This window comes from Coenobita brevimanus, chromosome 5 (assembly GCF_032717465.1).
Source record: "Coenobita brevimanus isolate Jiangsu-jjx chromosome 5, ASM3271746v2, whole genome shotgun sequence".
NCBI classification, from domain to species: Eukaryota; Metazoa; Arthropoda; class Malacostraca; order Decapoda; family Coenobitidae; genus Coenobita; species Coenobita brevimanus.
This window is the reverse complement of record NC_136958.1, coordinates 16,288,185-16,309,982: the sequence shown is the minus strand read 5'-3', so window position 1 is coordinate 16,309,982 and position 21,798 is coordinate 16,288,185.

The window sequence follows — 21,798 nt, the reverse complement described above, 5'->3', positions numbered from 1 at the left end:
ACCCTCTTCAGGCCCACAGTGGGGGCGGAGGGACGTTGGTTGCAAGATTGTGACAACGTGGGTTAACTTTTATCTGGTCGTGGTGTAGTGGTATGCTGCCTGGCTCTCACCTGAGAGTCCCGGGTTCGATTTCCGGCATATTGGTAATTTCTTTGATACTGTATGTATGTGAATGTTATTCTCATATTAGCAAGTAGTGTATATATGTTCCATGCCTACTCACTGATGTGGTCAGCCGAAGATAGTCCGTAATTAATAATCACTCCTAAGTCCCTTTCCCTTTCTGAAATGTGTAGGGTTGAACTTCTAACTTATAATCCCAATCTGGTCTCTTTCCACTTATACCAAACATAATAATATTACATGACACTAGTCCACACTGAATTCCATTTGCCAGCTATTGCTCCATTCATGAAGTTTAAATAAATCTGCTTGTAGCGCTCTACAATAGTCTGTTAATAAATCTCCTTTGTATTTTTGGATCATCAGCAAACGTATTTAGATAGCTATCATTTCCTGTGTTACATCGTATGTCATTTACACTAAAACCATAATTAGTGCCAGTACTGAGCCCTGTGGGACTTTGCAAGTCACCTCCTTCCATGATAAGTAATTACCCCATAGTACTGTTCTCATTTCCCTTTTTCTGAGAAAATCTTGCATCCAACAGTACAGGTTGCCTTGGATTCCTTATTGATGGTACAGTTTCCATAAAAGTCTTTGGTGTAGCACTATATCAAATGCTTTCTTGAAATCTAATAGATACTGTCCACACATTCTTCTCTTTTCTATAATGTTTTTGCAACTCTGTCATAGTAGCTTAATCGATTAGTAACACATGATTTTCCCTGTCTAAAACCGAATTGCCTATCTGTTATCATATGGTGTAGTACTAGTAGTAGTAGTTGTTCCCTAGGCAGTCTGGCCGAACAGCCCCGAGTCCCTTAGGAAAGCCATGGCCGAGACCGGGCTTTCCCACAGAGCTCTCAAAGAGTGTATGTTGTGTTGTTGGCGTAGGTGATTGTGTGCAATGCAGTCTTCCATAATGTGCTTAATGGTATGGGGTGCTGTGTTGCATCCTGGACAGGCATCAGCGACGGAGTCATCCAGCCTCTTCTGGTAGCTTAAGAGGGCTGGATGGTGCCCACATCTCAGCCTGGCCAGGTGGACCCTGTCCTCACGAGGAAGATAGGATTCAGAAGGGTGGATGTCAGGAGGCCGTGCATGCAGCTGTGAGTTGTCTTTAAGTGACTGAATGGAGCGGCGAATGATCTGAGTGTGGACATGCTTCTGGAAGCTGGTCTGAGGTGGGCGAGGGGGAAGAGATGACAGTATTTGTGTATGGTAACGTGTGCTGGGTGTTGTTTTGATGTTCCTTGGTGTGGGTGGATGTGCTGCCATGTACTGTAGTGGATGTTGTGGGTTTGTGGAAGCTGCAGCAAGAAACTGGGTGCCTCTCATGTCTAGGTGGTCTTTGACTTTGAGGACTTTGGTTTCTTGATGTAGGTGGTCTGTGGGTGTAGTAGCTGTGCAGCCAGTGATTATTTTCAGGGCCTTGTTCTGTATGGTCTGTAGAATGTTGTAGTGTGTTTTAGTGAGGTTAGAAGCCCAGGCAGGGTTGCATAGTTCATCACTGAACGTATGTATTGTTTGTATACTGTGGTGGTGGTTTCTTTGTTGTGTCCGAATGTTGTATGGGCAAGTGACCTCAAAGCATTGAGTCTTGGTGTTATTTTATTTTTAATGTTTGTCATGTGTTGTTTAAATGACATTGATGTATTGTATGTTACACCAAGGATTGTGTGTGTGTGTGTGTGTGTGTGTGTGTGTGTGTGTGTGTGTGTGTGTGTGTGTGTGTGTGTGTGTGTGTGTGTGTGTGTGGTAGTGGAGTGTTGTTTATGGTGAGGTGTGGGATGTGACTGTGTTCTGCTGTCCAGTTTGTGAGATGAGTCACTGTAGATTTGGCTAGGGCTATCTTGAGCCTGTTTGTGGTGAACCATTCGTGTAGTGTGTTGAGGTAAGGTTGAATGATGTGTGCAGCTGTGTTTGCGTTTTGGTCCGTACATGTAAGTGTTTTATCATCTGTATAGTAAGCTATGTGTATCTGTGGTGTGTGGGGTGTGGGTACGTCATGCATGTATTGGTTAAAGAGTGTAGGGGACAAAACAGATCCTTGGGGGACACCGTTTGTGAAGTTTCTGATGTTAGAAGACTGACCGGCAAATGTTACGTGTGCACATCTGCCTGCTAAGTAGTTTGCCAGCCATCTTTTTGTGTTATTGTGCATGTTTGTGTTGAGTATTTTGTTTGTGAGGTTGTGGCAGGGGATGGCATCAAAAGCTTTGCTAATGTCTAGTGTGATTAGGAGTGTTCTGTGTGGTGACCTAGCTGAATTCATGCCATCGAAAACTCTCTGCGTAAGGTCTGTAAGAAGGGTGTTTGTGGAGTGTAGTGGCCTAAAGCCATGTTGTGACTGGGCTAGGGGAATGTGAGGTGTGACTAGTTGTAGTAACAGTCGTTCAGTGACTTTGGAGGGGGTGCAGAGGAGTGTGATGGGGCGATGTGAGGAGGGTAACGTGGGGTCTTTGTTGGGTTTAGGGAGAGTGATGATATTGCCATGCTTCCAGATGTTGGGTATTATGTTGTGTGAGTAGCTGTAGTTTGATATGTTGGTGAGTGCTTTTATGCCTTGTGGTCCTAGGTATTTAAGGTGAATGTTGCTTATGTTGTATGGTCCACAGGCAGATGAGTGCTTGAGGTTGTTAATGATGTGCTTCGTCTGGTTGTAAGTGAAAGGTGCGTAGTCTGGGTCTGTGGGGACCTGTCTCTTACGTCGAATGATACGTCGGTCTTCAGGATGAGGGTTTAGATGGCTGACTTGTAAAATGTGATTGATGAGAGTGTTTGCTTGTTGTTTTTTTGGGGGGATGGTGTCTGTTGTTGTGATGACAGCGTGTGATTGTGTGGTGTTGCTGTTGGAAAGTGTCAAGCTGTTTAGTGTTTTGTACAGTTTGCTGATGTTTGTTTTGTGGTCGAGTGTTTGGAGGTAATTTTGCCAGTTTAGTGTTTGCTGTTCTGGTATCTTATTGTTTATCTGAGTGTTGAGTTCTTGTATTTGTTGTATGGTTTCTTGTGTATGTGGTGTTGGGGAGTGTCGCAGTGTGTCCCGTTGTCTGATGAGGCCTTGAACTTCTGGTGTGAAGTTGGGGTTGTCTCTTTCTGTTGTCTCTATCTAAGGATGTGTCTTTTGTCTGCGTTTTGTATAATTGTATTGAAAGTGTGCAGAGCGGTGTTGATGTTTGTGATGGGTGTACTGTTTAGTGCTTCGAGATGTTGTTCTGTTTCAGTTACAAAGGCCTCCCAGTTGGCTGTCCTATAATTAGTGTATGTGTATTTGTGGCCAGCTGGGGTGATTCTGGTTTTGGTAGTGATGATGATTGACAGGTGATCAGAACCTAGGGTTTTGACCACTCTCCATGATGTAGTGGGGGCGAGGTTTGGGGAGCAGCAGGTGATGTCTGGAGATGATGGGAGGAAGAGGGCTTGGTGTGGGATATGGGTATGTTGGTCTAGACTGTTTAGTATGAAAAGATGATCTGTCTGGGATTGTAGTACCAGCCCTCTGTCTGTGTCAGGGTTGTTGACATGTCAAGCCGACTACTTGGCGTTGAAATCACCACCCAGGATGATGTTGTGGTATGTTAGTGATGTGGTGTATCTGTGGAGAGTAATTGCGTGGTACTGTTGGGGACGATTGGGGGGAAATGTATGTGTTAGCGATTATTATATGTGATTTGTTACCAGTGCTTATTTTAATTGATTGTATTTCTGTTGTGGTGTCATGTGGGGGGAGAAGTGACTGCGTGTGCACTGGTATCTGCAAAGTTGATGGATTTGTGTACCAGGGTGATGAGTCCACCGCCACCACCGTCGGCCCGGTCTTGTCGAATAGTGGTGAAGTTATGAAATGTCGGTGTTTTCTGTGCTCTGTGTAGTTTTGTTTCTTATAAGATGGCAATGTGTATGTTCTGTTGTTTGATGAATTGTGTGAGTTCGTGTTTTTTGGTGTTTATGCCATCTATGTTTAACTGAAGGATGTTTATGTTGTGTGTGCGATGTGTGTTGGCTGCTGCAGCACGGGGGGGGAGGGAGGTGGTGTGGGTGGAGGGGAAGGGGTAGGAGGAGGTTGTGATGGAGGTAAGGGTTGAGGTGGATTAGCATGGGTTGGAATGGGAGGAGTTGGGGGACTGGATAGTGTGGGAAGGGTCGGTGGGTTTGGCTGTGGAGGTGTGAAGGAAGTAGGAGTAGGATTGGAAGGGGGATTGATGGGTTGGGGGCAGGAGCATAAGGAGCGGGTCCAGGTGTTTGTGTAATGTTTTCTGGATGCAAGTGTTGTGCAGGTCATATTGTGTTCTTCTAGATGGTTTACCCAAACTTTTCTTATCAGCTTTTCTCGTATCTTACTGTACTTACAACACTGGTCAGTGACACTGGTCGGTAGATGAGTGGATTCTGTCTATTCCCTTTCTTGAACTGGGGAACAATGTTTGCTTTCTTCCAAATATCAAGTAGTTTACCTTGACCTAAGGATTCCTTGACCATTAAATATATTGGTCTACTTAACTCTTTTGCACATTCACGCTGCATCCAACCTGAAATTCCGTCAGGACCATTTGCTTTTCCTGTGTCTAATTTACTTAACTCTCCCTGTATTTCTTTATCTGATATTTGTATATCTGGTAATATGTCTGGGCAAACATGTTCCATATCATCTCTCAGAATTATTTTCTTCTGTAAAAACTAATTGGAAATTTTGATTTAGTACTTCACAAATATCTTTTTCTTGTGTAGATGATCTCTTCGTCCATAATGGACTGTAGTCTATCTTTAACTTTGGTTTTGCTTCAGATGTAGCTGTAAAATAGCTTCGGTTGATCACTACTTTTATTTACAATGTCTTCCTCATTCTGTCTTTGGGCTTCTCTTCATATCCTTGTATTATCGTTTCTTGGCTGTTTATAATTGTTATATGCCCTCTCATTATTGTGTCTTCTGTATCTATTCCACAACAAATCTCTCTTTTCTTTTTTTTTTTTTTTTTTACTCTGCATTAAACCATTTTTTTGTTCTCCTTTTTCTTCTTTGTGCTGTGCGATGTAGTTTTGGACTCTTATTTAATATAATTCACAGAATTTTCTATATATAACATATAAATCTTTTCCTCTAAGCTCCTTTTCCCAATCTATTTCCAAGAAATACTTCTTTTGGTCATGGTAGTTGCCCTTTTTGTAGTTTAGGTTTTTTTATGTAATTCATTACTGTTAACACTGTCATATGTAGTCTTGAAGTTGCAGTTTAATACTGCATGGTCGCTTTTGCTGAATGGAGGGTGACACATAATACTGTCAGTGTCAGTTTCTTGCCTAGTAAAAATAAGTTCTAGTACTGATGGATCATCAAGTCCTCTTTTTCTGGTGTTTTCCTTTACATGTTGTGATAAGAAAAACTCCTGCACAAGATCTAGGAGCTTTTAGTCCCAACAGCTTTCATGGCTTCCTACATCTAGAGTATTCCAATTTACATTTGTATTGAAATCTCAGGTTAAAATAATTCTTTCACATTGATCTTCCATTCTATGCAGTAATACTCTTAAACTCTGAACTGTATTCTCTGCCAGGTCTTTATATTCGCCTCTTTCCCAAGTGTTTGTTTCGGTTGGTATGTATAAATTTGCCATAGTTACCTTCCCTTCACATGTATTAATCTCTACTGTAGTCAGTTGTACTTGTGAGAGTATATCTAGTCCTATTTCTTTGACTTGCAGATTTTTCATTATTGATATTATAATTCCTCCTCCTTTTTTAAAATGCCTATCTCTTCTCCATATATTTTATTCCTCTGAGTTTAGGTTATCGTTTGATATCCTTGGGGTTGATTTTGTTTCGGTTAGACAAATAATATATGGTTTGTTTGCTTTGGTCAAATTTTTCATCTCTAATAATTTTGACACCATTCCATCTACATTTGAGTACATAAACTTAATCATCTTCTTTGCATACTTGTGTGTGAGTGCATGTGTGCGTGCGTCCGAACTTAATTTGAGAGCCAAATTATGAGGCACTAAAATAAGGCCGCAACACGACAAGCAATAGAGCCTGTGCGTGTACATTGTTTTGGGTTCTGAATGGCCGAGGAGGTGATGTGCTTACACTGCTGGCCAATGGTGCGGTGGCAGTGACAAAAATGGGGCAGTGATTGGCTGCTGGTATGGCCTTGTATGTAAGCGTTACCGTGCTCGTGATTTTGTTTCATTGATTTAGAGAGTGCTGGACAAATGACCCCCTCTCCCCCCACACAAACTTGTCACATTAATAAATATATAGACACAGGTACATGCATACACAAGCAGATGCTATTCATAAACGCACACACACACACACACACACACACACACACACACACACACACACACACACACACACACTCAAAGGCAGCTGGAATAGTCTTACCCATTCAGACATGCAGGCACACGCACAGACAAACGCATACGCACAAAGACACTGGCAAAAACAGTCTTATACACACAACTTACGGCAAGATAAGGACACATCTGCACACAGATACACATACAGGAGAAAGCAGTCACTCTCTCTCTCTCTCTCTCTCTCTCTCTCTTCATACACAGGAAACTACTTGTACTCATTTACACACACACACACACACACACACACACACACACACACACACACACACACACACACACACACACACACACACACACACACACACACACACACACACACACACACACACACACACACACACACACAACGCATGGCAAGATAAGGACACATTTGCACACAGATGGACATACAAGAGAATGCAGTCTCTCTCTCTCTCTCTCTCTCTCTCTCTCTCTCTCTCTCTCTCTCTCTCTCTCTCTCTCTCTCTCTCTCTTCACACACAGGAAATTACTTGTACTGATTTACACACACACACACACACACACACACACACACACACACACACACACACACACACACACACACACACACACACACACACACACACACACACAGTGATAAACAAAGCTACTTATAGTCATGATCAAACGTTCGTACATCCGTAATGTTTCATAACAGACTCGTCTCAGACAGTCTAGTATTTTATGTGATCTGAAATGTTCAGGAAATACAGAACTCAACTCTTTGTCAGCTGAAGCTTAGTAACACAACCCCATACTCTTACGTTTCACTCGCAGTTATGTTGGTTTTAAATTCGACTGGATACTAGAACTGGCCTGACCATGAGAGGAATAGTGACAGTATTCGCACTGTTAGTAACCTATACCACATTCTGGAGTAAATATCTAAAGAGATGGAGTTCTCCCGATGATAATATTTATACTTTGTAAAGATACACACGTGTACACTACGTCCCTCCACATAAAAACGCAGATACAGGAAAGTACAACAGCAGGGCACAGTATTATTTACGAAAAAAGTAGGAGAAAGTGGTGCAAGAAAACGTAAACCAAAACGCAAGTATCAGGTACAGGAAAACATGAAAGCAGGAGAAAGCTCCAGGTACAGGAAAACGTTAAAGCAGAAAGAAGTATCAGCTGCAGAAAAACGTTAAAGTAAGAGAAAGTATCAGGTACAGGAAAACATTAAAGCAGGGGAAAGTATCAGATACAGGAAAACGTTAAAGTAAGAGAAAGTGCCCGGTCAAGGAAAACGTCAGTGCAGGAGACAGTATCTGGTACAGGAAAACGTCATTGCAGAAGAATGTATCAGATTCAGGAATGCGTCAGATCAAAGAAGACAATCAGGCACAAGAAAACACCAATGCAGGTGAAAGTATCAAGTATATAAAAACACCTGAGCAGGAAAACGTATCAGTGAGATGAAAACGTCAAAGTAGGAGAAAGTAAAAATATGACTAACATAGCAAAGTGACTGATTGGAAACTTGGGGTGGGGAGGGGGGGGTATCAAATATTTTGCTCAGATTAACACCAGGCAAGTTACTGGCCACTTGACACTCTTCCGTGGTGTGCGAGTTTATGCACATTGCATTTTGTCTGAGAGATCCTGCATTATTTCCTTTACACTTCTTTGTGACTATCATATTCTACTACCGATCCATAAATAAAGATAATGACGTAGTAAGTCAGGGTAATTTAGTTAAAAGCGACTGTACCTACAAACATGGATAATTTCCATAAATTATTACATCATGCTGGAAAATCAATCATTCCGTGCCAAGCTAACAATACACATTGTACATCCGTGTATAATCCCTGAGGTATATAATGGTACTGTAGAGGCTCAACTTTGTGCAGTTATAATGGCGACAACACTGACGTGGACAATATAGCCACAAATAATCCCTGCAGCATATCAGTCGGCACGAGTGGCTCATTGTTAATCACAGTCACTCTGATTAACCCATTCACTAAGTTGACCTCTCTCTCTCTCTCTCTCTCTCTCTCTCTCTCTCTCCTTCTTGTTTTCTTCATAGTTTTACTCATATTACAAGTCCTCAGTGACTCATTCAGTACGTTGACATCTCTTTCTATTTCATTCTTCCTACTCCAGGCTATTGTATTCATTCACGTTACTGGAGCCGTTGACTAGTGAAATGATTATTGACAGCTTTCTCAAACTCCTCTAGCTCAAAGATAAAAAATAATAACTCTCATAAGCTGAATAAAATCTTGAGACTATGCGAGTGAAATATATATATGACATATATACTAGTAGTGAAGGGGTTAACCTGTTAGTACGATTAGCCCTATTATTATTATTATAATTATTATAATTATTATTATTATTATTATTATCATCATTATTATTGCTTGACGGAATCGAAAGATTCGGCAAGCATGTTGGTCGAGTATGTTTGTCTGTCTGTCTACTGGTCACAATTTTGCGCCAATCGTTCTGAAAAAAAAAAAAAAAAAAATCAGAAGGTTGATATCCATAAACCCTGGAAGCCTTATTGTTTTTCATCAAAATCGGTCAAAGGCCCTGGGCTGGGTTGGGGGTTGAAACCCCTCAGTGGCCGTGGGTCCAGAAATCGTAGGGACCTAGTGGCCGGCCCCGGCACCATTTTTTTCAAATATCGAAAATATATATTTTTTTCTTACTAAGTTGAAGAGAAATCTGCGGCACACCGGGAGCGTATTTTTTAGCTTCCTAAACTCATCATGTGCTTCGCAATGATGCCCGATTATTTCGCCAAATGAATGCCTTCACACCAGTGAAAACTAAGCAGACGCAATCGGATCCATCCAGCAAGTGCTCTGTCTATGGTAGTTTCATTATTATTATTATTATCTTTATCAGGGGCTGGTGGAGGTTCTGGTGAAGCAGAGGGAGAGTGGCCATGTCCGGTTTGGCACAAGGGTGTGGGAAGTAACTCCGCCGTGTGCAGTATTTGTGATAAGTGGGTCCACAGGAGGTGGAGTGGTATTAGCGGCAGACTGCAAGATAATTCTGATTTCGTGTGTGTGGTGTGTTGGAGAGAGCATGTAGACGTTGCCAGGTGTGAAAAGGTGATCTGACTGGTGAGTCTCTTGAGTGTGTGGAAGAGTTTTATTATTGGGGGGACATGTTATGTACTGGAGGTGGGGCTGGATCTAGTTCTGTGGCTAGGATAAAGAGTGGTTCGAAAAAATTCAGGGAGCTGTTGCCTCTTCTGATAGTGACAGAGCTCTCCCCTCTGTGCTAAGGGTTTTTTGTGTGTGGCATGTACTAGAAGTGTTATGCTGTATGGTAGTCAGACCTGGCCAGTAAAGGAGGAGGAGCGTCGTAGGAACAAACGTACAGAAACGACAGTGACCAGTTAGATGTGTAGTGCGTCCTTGAATGCGAGACAAGGTGGGGGGGAGCTAGATTTACGATTGAAGATTATAGAGGAAGGATGGGAATGGAGTGTATTGATGTTGTGATGAAGTAGGGTTAATTGAGATAGTCTGAGCATGTGGAGCGGATGGGGGATGACAAATGGGTGCAGAAAGTGAAAAATGTGAACGTCGGGGACAGGGCTGCAAGAAGCATGCCGAAAAAAGAGCTGGGACGAGCTCCTGGTGTGTGACCTCAAGGATTTGGGACTGAAGAGGGAGGCTGTCGGAGATGGAGTGTGGAACGCCACCATTCGGTGACCAAGGCTGATGCATACAAGCATGCTGGAGCCTTTGTAATCGATACGGACGACACGAGTGATTACTAGCCGTGGTTTTCAATTTGCCTGTCTGTGTGTGTATCTGTTAGCATGATAACTTCACAGTCGCTCAAGACATCATCACAAAATTTTACAGGTGTGTAGTAGGGACAAAAATCCTATGGAGATTCAAAATTGGTGAAAGCAGGTCAAGGTCAAGGTCATATTCCGAGCCGCGCTAGATATGTATCTGCTCCCGGCAGATGTGATTCCTCCCTTGGGAGGCCTCTAGTTATTATTATTATTATTGTTATAAAAATAATAATTATTATTATTATTGTTATTATAATTATTATTTTTATTATAATTATTAATTTTATTATGACAATATTCGGCAACTCTCTTTACACCAGTGCGCTAGATTCAGCTTGTGTGTGTGTGTGTGTGTGTGTGTGTGTGTGTGTGTGTGTGTGTGTGTGTGTGTGTGTGTGTGTGTGTGTTTATTCCTCCTAGGCTATTTGATGGATCTGAATGAAATTTGTCAGTTTATTTCCTCGGATTACTGAGAAGGTCTTTCAGTACGAAGAATTTTCCATCTGGTATTTTTAGGGGGGTTAGGTTCCCTTACTAAATTAAAAATTGTCAGAAATAATGAGCAAAGGCCAGATCTGCCTTTAAATTCTTACTACATGTTGCACTACATTCTCTGATTCGTAATGCAGTGTTTGAGGAGCGTGACCCTTAATGCATCTGTGGGCCAGCCACTCTCTCCAAATAAAAACGATCAGAAATAAGGAAGAGTGGTTCCATGACTTTCAAAGAAACTTTCTCGATCAGTTTGCCTGGTTCCTTGATGATGTCTCCCACTATATAATATTTTCCTCCATAAATTTTTGGGGGGTCAGTCCCGCTACAGTACATATAAGGGAAACAAAATAGGGAAAGGAGGGTAGATACTGCTTTGATATCTTAGTACATGTTGTTGAATGGGCTCCCATCCGCTGACTACTACCACTTGCAAAGATCGGGCAAAATAGTAATGCGATGCACAAAGCCTTGGGTCCCTATCCCGCATCTTGGTAACACACACATATCACTGTATGACTGAACCTTGTTATACTTCCTGTGCTCTTTGTAATGCCGGGATATATCATTGATATCTGCCACCATTGCAATCATGTGGCTTTTACACCGACATACTATACCTCATACCAACTAATCTGGCCAGGCATGTATGGCAACACTGTTCCTGCCGAGATTCTGCTTGGCTGGAGATGTTTGTTCGATTTCGTTGTTGCTTAAACAGATACTTTCTTTATTATCAGATATGAAACTGAGTTTATCGAAAATACAATCGTCAAAAGCAATAAGAAATCCGTTATATACTTAACAACAATGAAATTTTCGTAGGAAGATAGAAATATGAGTCAACAAAGTATTATAACAGTCCAAGTCAAGGTCAACATTCGAACAATTCCTTTAAATCTCCGACACTCGGTAATGTAACAGTAAATTAAGGAAACCTGCTTAATCTAAGCGTTGGTGTAACACACATTTAAATTTTAAGATCAGTCCGCACCCTTAAATCGTGCCACAACTCTAAATAATTAAAAATTCTAATGAAAAGACGAGTTGTGCGGGAAGGGAAGTTTGAAAAAATTGCGAAAATCAAATTAGGCTAAAGGAAAACTGTTTCATTATATCTCCTCTATTATCACAGTACGGGCTGATCTTCAAATTTAAATGTGTGTTACACCAACGCATAGATGAAGTAGGTTTCCTTAACCTACCACAACAATATGAACAGGCTTAAGAAATCACTGGACTCAAAAAAGAAATCTGTAGAGAAATTTGACCAGATACTCGAGGAAATCAAAGAGTCAGCCAAAGGAAAACTCTTTGATATTAGTGCATGCATTTGATCCGATCTAGGACATAGAACTGCCCATGTGAACGTCGCGTCCCAGTGGAAGAGCACAGGTTTCTCCTCGATCACAGAAGGGATCGTGCAGTGGTAATAGGAGCACTTGATGTATCAGCAACAAAAAGGAACACGAAATGTTTTGCTAGGAGTTATGATAGGCTGAAACATGAAAGGTACGTTACTGAACCATCAACAAACAGTGAAGAGGAACGAGTTGCTTCAGCAGGTGCACTAACCTCTTCCTCTTCCAGCAATACAGACAACTCTGCATCAAGTAACTACGAACCTACACAAAATGGAAAACGGGTAAGAAAAAAATAAAGAAAATCACAAATCACGACTCTTGCTCAGACATGTGAACCGCACTTGTGTTTCAGATACTTCTGGAGCACTTATAGCATCACCAGTGGTCCAGGACACTGGATCAATAAATGCTGACGAAGCTGCTGCCGTCATAGATAAAAAATTATGAAGAGCTAGGAAAAGAATCAGAACACTGAGAAATTGACAAGGTCTTTTCTTTGATGGAAGGAAAGAAAAAACCCTGATGATGGAAGAAATTGGTGGGAGACTTCAGGAGCACAGTGCCTGAAGAGCTTATTGTCATGCTTCAAGAACCAGAAACCCATTACATCGGTCATTTCACTCCACGATGAGGCTCCGGGAGATCTATAGCAACAGGCATTATGGAGTTTCTTGAAGTGAGGAAAATAGAAAACAAGATATTGTGGCAATCGGCTGTGACAGTTCAGTGGTGAGCACAGGCAATAAAGGAGGAGTGATCAGGCTCCTCGAGAGACAACTAGAATCTCCTCTGTAAAGGATAATCTGCTTCCCCCACACCAATGTCACTCTGACATTTCATCCACGAGTTAGATGGCATAACCAGTGGACCCGAAGGTTTTACTGAAGCTATTGATAAACAACTTGCCAACTGTGAAGAACCGCTAGTTGTAAAATTCAACGACATTCGTACCCATGAGATAACACTGATGACAGTGAGTTGAGTCCTGATCAGAAATATCTGCTGGATATTCATATAACAGTGCCGAGCGGAAAATGTTCCTCTCACCTAGCTGCAAGAAACCCCGGGATGATGAGCCATTCAAGATGGTGTTACAATGATTAAATAATTTCTTACAAACCAGACTGATATCAATATAAATTAGTGTATATCTAACAGTATGTAAGTGGAGTTATAAGTGTGGAATTATAAGTGCGGCCTGTGCCATGTGACAGGTTTTGTAATATTCAGCGGGCGTCACTTGCAACATATGCTGCTTTAGGTCTAGGAAGGAGAGCGGCTTCTCCCCGGCTCAAGCATCAGTTCAGAGGCAAGGCTAGTATGGACGGGATCTGTGTTCAGCTAATCAGAATAAACAGCCGTTAATTTAAGCTGGACTTTGGATTGACCTGTGCTGGTATAAAGATGGTATAAGGGTGGTGGCAGCGAAGTGGTTTAACCCTAATACTTCATGTCTCCTACATATTATATTCTTTGTACACTTGCTGCTTGGTCACCCCCAGCCTCCTGCATCTACATCCTTGTCCTGTCTCCTGACCCCAGCCTCCTGCCTCACCCGATGTCCTACTAGGTTGTGAATGTGTATCCTCAGCATGTTGCATGAGATCCTGTCCTGCCCTACTCTGAAAATCTTCACTACCACCAACTGTTACCAGACCCTGGTGAGTCAACCCCCAACAACCCCATCCACAACCAGCCCTCACCACCGCCATTCCAACGTCCACAAGGGTGGTAGCGTGACCAGCCAGACCGTCACACGTCACAAATTGCGTCATCGGCCTTATCCAATCAACTCCCTCACTGTGACCTGGGGGGCACCACTACACACCTCTCATATGTCCACCTCTATACTTAAGTCATACCACTCTCCAATCACAGTCTCCGTTGCACATCATCCCATCCCACTCTCGTGTGAACAACTCTGTCTCTGAGACTCAGTAAATAAGTTCATATAGTATTTTATTTCAACTTACTATCTGTTCGCTTTCTATGGAGATTGTTGCTTTCCCCGCCGATTGTGATTCATATAATTATTCATCTGATTTCAGTCACTATATTACCTTCTTTTTTATTAACCTTCTCTCCTCTCTCATTTTATTCATCCATCTTAAAGCCATTTTCTTTCACTTACTTCTCATTGTACATAACTCATTTACTACTATATAAGCATATTATATAAATCATAATCATTCATATAATACTCATTGTATACAATTCATAATTGTATGTTCATTTTCTTTTTTTTCTCCCTCACTCTCCTCTTGTTCAGATCCCCTTTATATTCATGAGCTACTTCTGTAGAGATAACCTCTCTCCTGTTAGCCATACAATTAAAGTGAGTGAAGATGATGACTGTGTTGATGATAGCAGTATAACCTTCCTCCATAGCGGAAAATCTTACATGAAATCTCCACCAGACATTCCTACTACACTACTACCATTACTGACACTACCCCCTACGGCACCTACCACTACTACAACTACTTCTACAGTTGTAGAAATTCCAGGTATTTATAATCCAGATACTCATAATCTTTCTTCCCACAATGACTCTCTAGATCTTCCATCTTCTACTTCACCAACTACTCTTCCTTCACTAACAGTTACCAACACCAACACCATCACACCCTCTCACCACCACTCTAGTCACTCCCTTCTGCCCTTCAGTCTCCACTCTAGACAGTGACTACTCCCACAAGCTTGCCACCACAAACTCTCACAGCAATGGCAAACGCAGCTCCTCCTCCACACTCCATCTTCTTGGACGAGTTGAACCACCAAAAATTCACTGTTGAAGATGGTTCCATATCCATATTAGATTTCCTCCGTGAAGTCAACACAGATATCAATAATCGGCAGTTAAGTACCGAACCGCTGAAGATATTTCTCAAAGGCTGGTTAGATCAGGACAAATGATGCATGATGCTGGATTAAGATCTGGTTACTTTGACAGTTGCCCAATATTTGATGAATTTTGTAGGAAATCAATAAAGTTCTGTTGTTCTCATTCTAAAACGGGTTCCCTCATTGCTCTCTCCACTCTTCTTTAACACATGAGCGATGACATGCAAATTCTGGTTAGAGAAGTCATATTATATGAAGCAGCAGCTGTTGCAAATGCTACCAGTTCTGAGATAGGCCAGCTGTTCCAGGATACAGCATGAGTATCTCATTTTGGCGGGGATGATGTTATCAAATGAAAAGATTTCGGTCATTTAATGGGTTACCTTACTTTTATAAATTGGTTAGATCAAAGGCAGTTAGAAACTACCTTACAAACTGGATTCAAACCAGGAGACCAGTTACAAAATCTTTCAAAGGAAATATATGAAAGACTTGGCTCAGACGTCACTTGTCAGGATGGTACTCGCTACAACCATTCATACTACAAACGGAACCATAAGGGCTGTACTAACCCTCAACGGAGTTTTCATTTTCGCGGCTAACTACAAGGGGTGCCACTAACAATGTTCGCTCATACTCTGACTTTGCGTTAACTGTGCATCAGAGCCAACAATCCTCGATTGAGTGCTGGCATTGTGGTGTCTGGTCACCATGAATCGAGCTGTTATCGCAAACATAGGCAAACCCATTGGGAGTTGCAACAGCATACACCTTCGTGATCCCGCCGTGCCTATGCACGGTCTCACTTCTGATGAATGTCGTTACCTTGCACAAAGTCGGTTGGGGAAAGAGGAGCGCACTTTTTGGACAAATATCACATAACAACAGAAGATTTTCAGCATCCTATTGTCAGACTGGCCCTCTGACTCATTTAGGTATTGTTGTTTTAGGTACAAGTGAAGGAGTCCAAACATAATTTTTCATGGACTCTGGGACACTGGTGAATTTAATATCAGAATCCTTCCAAAATAGAATTAGGAGAATGATTTACCCATACCCTCCCGTTTTTTTTTTTTTTTTTTGGCGCCCCCATCCCTTGAAAACTCTGTTAATTTTATTATTATAATATTTTTTATGCTCAAGCATTCCTTTTTGGTGAGAAACTAATGAAAATCACCAAGAAAGTTGCTCCCGTCACCCTAAGTGCTCCTAAGGTGGGTCCCCCCTTACCTCAGCCATGTGTTCTGTGGCCGGACCGGTGCAGCTGCTCCGTCTTTTACAGTGGGAAGGAGGAGGGTAACTAATCAAAACCAACCTGACTACATATATTTACATTGATTTGCTACAAAAGTATATATACAGCAACAATGTTGTGGTATATATATATATATATATATATATATATATATACAGTATATATATATATATAAATTGGTGAAAATAACATAGGTTCATAATGGTACCACCCATAAATCGTTGATTTCTGGCACACTTGACTAGCTGATACTGTTGTTTCTACCTGGCGGCAACTAGAGGAAGGTCTCATGCATCTGCCTGCCACGAATCACTCGCGAAATATGAATAATGTGCACGCAATGTGCCTTGCAATTGCGAATTGTAAGGCGTACGACGGTGGGTGCACCACAGCTACCATGAACTCTCGTATGACGTATGATGTCAGGAGGGTACGGGTTAAACAGGTTTGGAGCCTTGACCCACCTGACATTCGTCTCTGAGGTATTGATGGGTGCTAGTGCTGAAGTGGAGACATGTAGAGGTGTATGGTATGTAGGAGGACTACTGGGCCTTGGGAGCAGGCTATGAAGCCTATGCCCAGATTCGGACACATAAAAAAATTTATCGCCTTCAGTGACTGAGCTGGGGCAGGACTCTTCTGCCTCTGTTTCCATGGCTGAGGATGCGTCAACCAGCTCCTTGGATGAGGAGAAGGTCGATAAACACTCTAATAGTGGATTCAAGGGATTGAATAGGTGTGTCCCCCTACTAAGGGATTGAATAGGTGTGTCCCCCTACTGTCACCTCCTGACACTTGACCCCCACACCCAGCTGTACCAGTTTAGAGCCACGTCCCATTCCAATTTGTACAATCTGCTACGGGTGGCCGACCTTGATGAGAGAATTACATCCAGTCTGATTGTCAGGGGGTACGAGGTGCATCTAGCTGATCTACCAACATTCTATTTTATGCTACCTCCACACTTGGCTGCCTAGACTGGCTGTCTTGTGCAAGGTGTGTGTACTGCTGTGTGTTCTGGCCCATAAACTTAGGCCTATTTGGCCTAATGCCCCTCAGTGTGGGTCATGGATATAAAGCCATAAAAATAAATTAATAAATAATTCTACTTGTGTTTAGTATGGAGCAGCTACCAGATATCTATTATACATCGTATTATGTAGATACACTTTCTGCCTGGGAAACTGTACCTTCAGGCGATTTTCCACAATATAAAGAGCAACTAGTCATTCTTTTGCAGACCTATAAACATGATGTGGCTTTACCTGGTGAACCTATGGGGAAGACAGACTTGGTTAAACATCGAATAGAATTAGTTCCCAGTACTCAATCAGTTTATGTCCTGGCATAGACTACAACACAGTTTGAGACAACAAACAATTGAGATAGTACAGGATATATTGGACCACGATAATACTGAACACTATGTCAGTCTGCAGTATAGTTCACTTTTCTTAGTACCCAAGAAAGGAGGAGAATTTAACTGTAAGGTAAATTCTGTCATGGTACCCAATCATTAATTTCCCATCGTCAGTTGTAACACATTTACTGGAATTGTTTGGCAAGAATAACGTGGTCTTCACATCCCTTTGGCTTACTCAGTGGCTACTGACAAGTAGAAATGGAAGAGTCATCTTGGCCAGTTACAGCATTTAGTACTCCTTCTGGATATCATCAGTTTAAGACACTTCCTTTTGGTCTTAGAAATGCTCCATCAGTATTCATGAAATTTATTCATTGTGTATTCAGTGGCATGATCGGCTATTCTCTTTTTGCCTGCCTAAACGACATCCCTGTAGTAAGCAAGTCTATCCCTGAACATTCCGGCAAGATATGACAAGTCTTTGACTGCCTCCAAATGGCAGATCCAAAGATTAAATTCAGTAAATATGGCTTTTTTATGAAAGAAAATGACATTGTTTGGACATGGAGTTGAGGTTAAAGGAATTCATACTGCAGATGAAAAGTTAAAATAGTCTCTAACTTTCCAGAACCTACCAGTACTGATGACGTAAGGAGATTTCTTGGTCTGCATGGTTGCTATCAGTGATTTATTAAACTGTATGAACAAATCGCCACTCCTCTGACTAAATTACTAAAGAAAAATGTAACTTTGTGTGGCCTAAGGATCAGTCACAAGCTTTTGAAACAGTGAAGATAGCACTTGCAAATACCCCAGTCCTGGCATTTCCTGATTATAAGAAACCCTTTCTTCTGTGTACAGATGCGTCTGGAGTAGGAATTGGTGCATTACTGATGCAACTTGATCAAGCAAAAGGGAAACATGTAACAGCGTATGGTAGTCATAACAGAACGTAACTAGTGTTACTGATTGGGATGCTTTAGCAGTTGGTTGGTCTCTCAAACAATATTATATACGGTTATCAGGTGCATATCCAAACTGATCATCTCCTGCTTTGTTATTTGTTCAAAGGAAGAAATCCTGCAGGTTGTCTAGCACGATGGTCAGATACTATTCAAGACTTTCACCCAACCTTTCAATACGTGCCTGGTAAATCAAATGTAGTTGCAGATGCTCTTTCACGTCACCTAACCACAGCAGCAGCACCATTTCAAAGCAGTGAAACTCCGTACACAACTCTAACCACAGATGTTGTCTATAAACGTCAGCACACCGACCCTCTTTGGTCCATGTTAATTTATTTCTCAGAATTGGGAGACACTTCAACCTTACCTACTCTGCCAGGGCCAGGAGACAATTTCATGCTAAACAGTGGTATTTTGTATAAGAGGACATTGCATACAGGAAAAACATACCTAATAGAGAAATTCACCAACTCATTGTGTGTACTGATCTAATATCTGTTGTATTCCACATCTTCATGACATTCCTCATGCATCATCGATGTTTGAGGCAAACACATCTTTCATGCTATTGGCCTACAATGTGGAAGGACATCAACGTTCACTGTGACTCTTGTATTTCCTGTAATCATCACAAAGGATCAACAGGAATACCTGCTTCACTCTTGCAATATTCGGTTCCATCACATCCATGGGAGACTGTTTCACTCAACTTCCTTAACCTCTTAGCTCTGGCTGACGTGTATAGCCGTCACAATTTAGGGAGTGGAGCGCTGCCGGCTGACAGGATATGGCGCAAGGATCTTCCCACCACCCTTTGAACTTGTGACCATTTTCTGTGACACCCATAGGGTAGGTAGGCCCCTCATGTACCCCACGCATGTATGGCTCAGTCTGTACACGGCACTGGTAGAGTGAGGAGCCATGTCTTCATCATCACCATCATCCAATTCCGTACCACCACGCGCAGGGCCGATTCCATCATTGACCCCCATAAAAGTTCTGCCATTTGAGCCAGGGAAAGGGCTCAGTGATAGTGCCATTGGTCGTGCCTTGGACGACATTGTATCCTCACGGACACTTAGTGAGAGTACGTCTTCGGAGGAGAGAAGGAGTTACCATGTAGAAAGGGACCTCTCTCGCCTTCCAACCCCTCCCTGCTCTCAGGCGCTTGAAAAGGCTCTCAAACTCCTGCAGGAGGAGTGCAGGGCGTGGAGTTGGCGGTCATCTGCGAAATGAACACCGACGAGCTTTCTCACCATCATGCTCGCCACCTGCTTGCCAATGTCTCGCCCTCAAATGTCCACCTTCACCTCAGCTGAGTACTTCAAGGGCAGAAATACCACAATTGGGCCCTTCAGGAGTGGAATTTTTCACACGGGCCCCACATGGTGTTACTCAACAGTAAGTGTCTCCCCAAGGAAGGCCTGCCTGCATTAGGTGAGTCATCACCCCCTTACTCTCCCACCTCCCACACCTCTCCCTCTCCTTCCCCCTCACCCCCTTCCTGTGGGCATGCACACACACCCCGGAAAAACGTGCTGCACATGGCAAACGGCCCACTTTACCAGGTGTGGGTAGAGTGGAGTGGATACCTTTGTCTGGGAAGATGGAGCAGGATTTGAGCCATCTTTGCCAGTGTTTGATGAGGAAGGAGCAGGTGTTCAGGAGGATGAGTTTCCCCCTGTGCCCTGGACTATTAGCAGTAATTTCAGGGCGATATTCACGACTGTGATTATGCAATACCTGGTGGAAGAAATGAATTTCCAACAGGATAATTGTGTGTGATGGCTGGACGTGGCTGCCAGCGAAAGCACGCACATGAGGGGCTGGCAACCTGTGGAGGTAGGGGAGTTGTTTGTGTGGCTAGTCCTTACGATGCTGATGGCACACATAAGAAAACATGTGCGCCATGACTATTGGTTGGTAGATGAACTTGTGGGCACACCTGTCTTCGGTAAATATATGGCCCGTGACAGGTACCTGGCCACCCTAAGGTTCCTCCATTTTAACAGAAATTATGGGCCTGCACCAAACAACAGGTTGTGGAAAATTAGACCCGTTCTACCAATGCTCAAGAGTTTTTCGTCCATTTAAGAAAATGGTAATTGACGAGTTGCTGGTGTTATTCAGGGGCAGGTTCGCATTCATTCAGTACATGGCATCCAAGTGTCACTGCTTTGGGCTGAAATTCTTGGTCATTCCGACTGCAAAACTGGATATGTGCTCAATGAGATAGTTTATATGGCAACAGATGTTGATATACTTGGTGATGATCATCATGGTTTCTTGGCATCAGTTGTGAAAGTGCTGATGGAAAGATATTTCAACAGGCACCACATTCTGTACACTGATAATTATTACACTGCCCCAGCATTGACCAAGTATTTGCTTGAACATGGTACTGGTTCCTTTGGAACTGTTCAGGCAAACAGAAAGAACTTCCCTGTATTCCAAGCAAATACTGAAAAAGAAGCCCTTCTTACCAAGAAATGTGGCAACATGTTAGATGTTCTGTGGCATGACAAGAGACGGGTTAACATGTTGTCAACATTATATAAGGGTGTGTTTGAGGAAACGGGAAAAGCAGACTACAGGACCATGAAACCCTTGTTGAAGCCAGATGCTGTCAAGGATTTTAATATTAACATGCGGCTTGTTGATAAATAGCACATGCAAATTGGTGAGGTTGATTACCTATGTAAGTCCTGCAGGTGGTACAAGAGGGCGTTTTTACACTTTCTTAATACCGCCAACCTGAACAGTTTCTTGCTGTTCGAGGAGCTCGTCAGAAAACCTCTTTCCCTACGAGAGTTGTGAGAGAGCTTGCATGAGAACTCCTTGAAGAGTATTCAACTGCACAGGTGCCAGGTGCTAGGCGGAGGACAGTGCCTACAGCAGAGAGGCTAAGTTGTGCCGAGTATTTCCAACGGCACAGGCTGGTAGAGACTGGCCATACCACAGCAGGTCATCAGGCATACAGGCGGTGCCATGTCTGTAGCCGACCAAACGCCGTCCCCCGAAACTAAATGAGGCAGACTACCAATGTGCAGAGTGCAAGGTCCCCCTGTGCCCTAAATGTTTTCGCGAGTATCACTCCAAGCATGATTACTGATCAAGTGTGTGGGAGTGTTAATAGTATACAGTTATGCACAAGTATGTGTTTTTTTTTTTTTTTTAACAAGTGAGATGTTAGATATTATAATTGATTTCTAGTAAGTGCAATGATATAAGTGTTTTGTAATAAGTTCTACAAGTC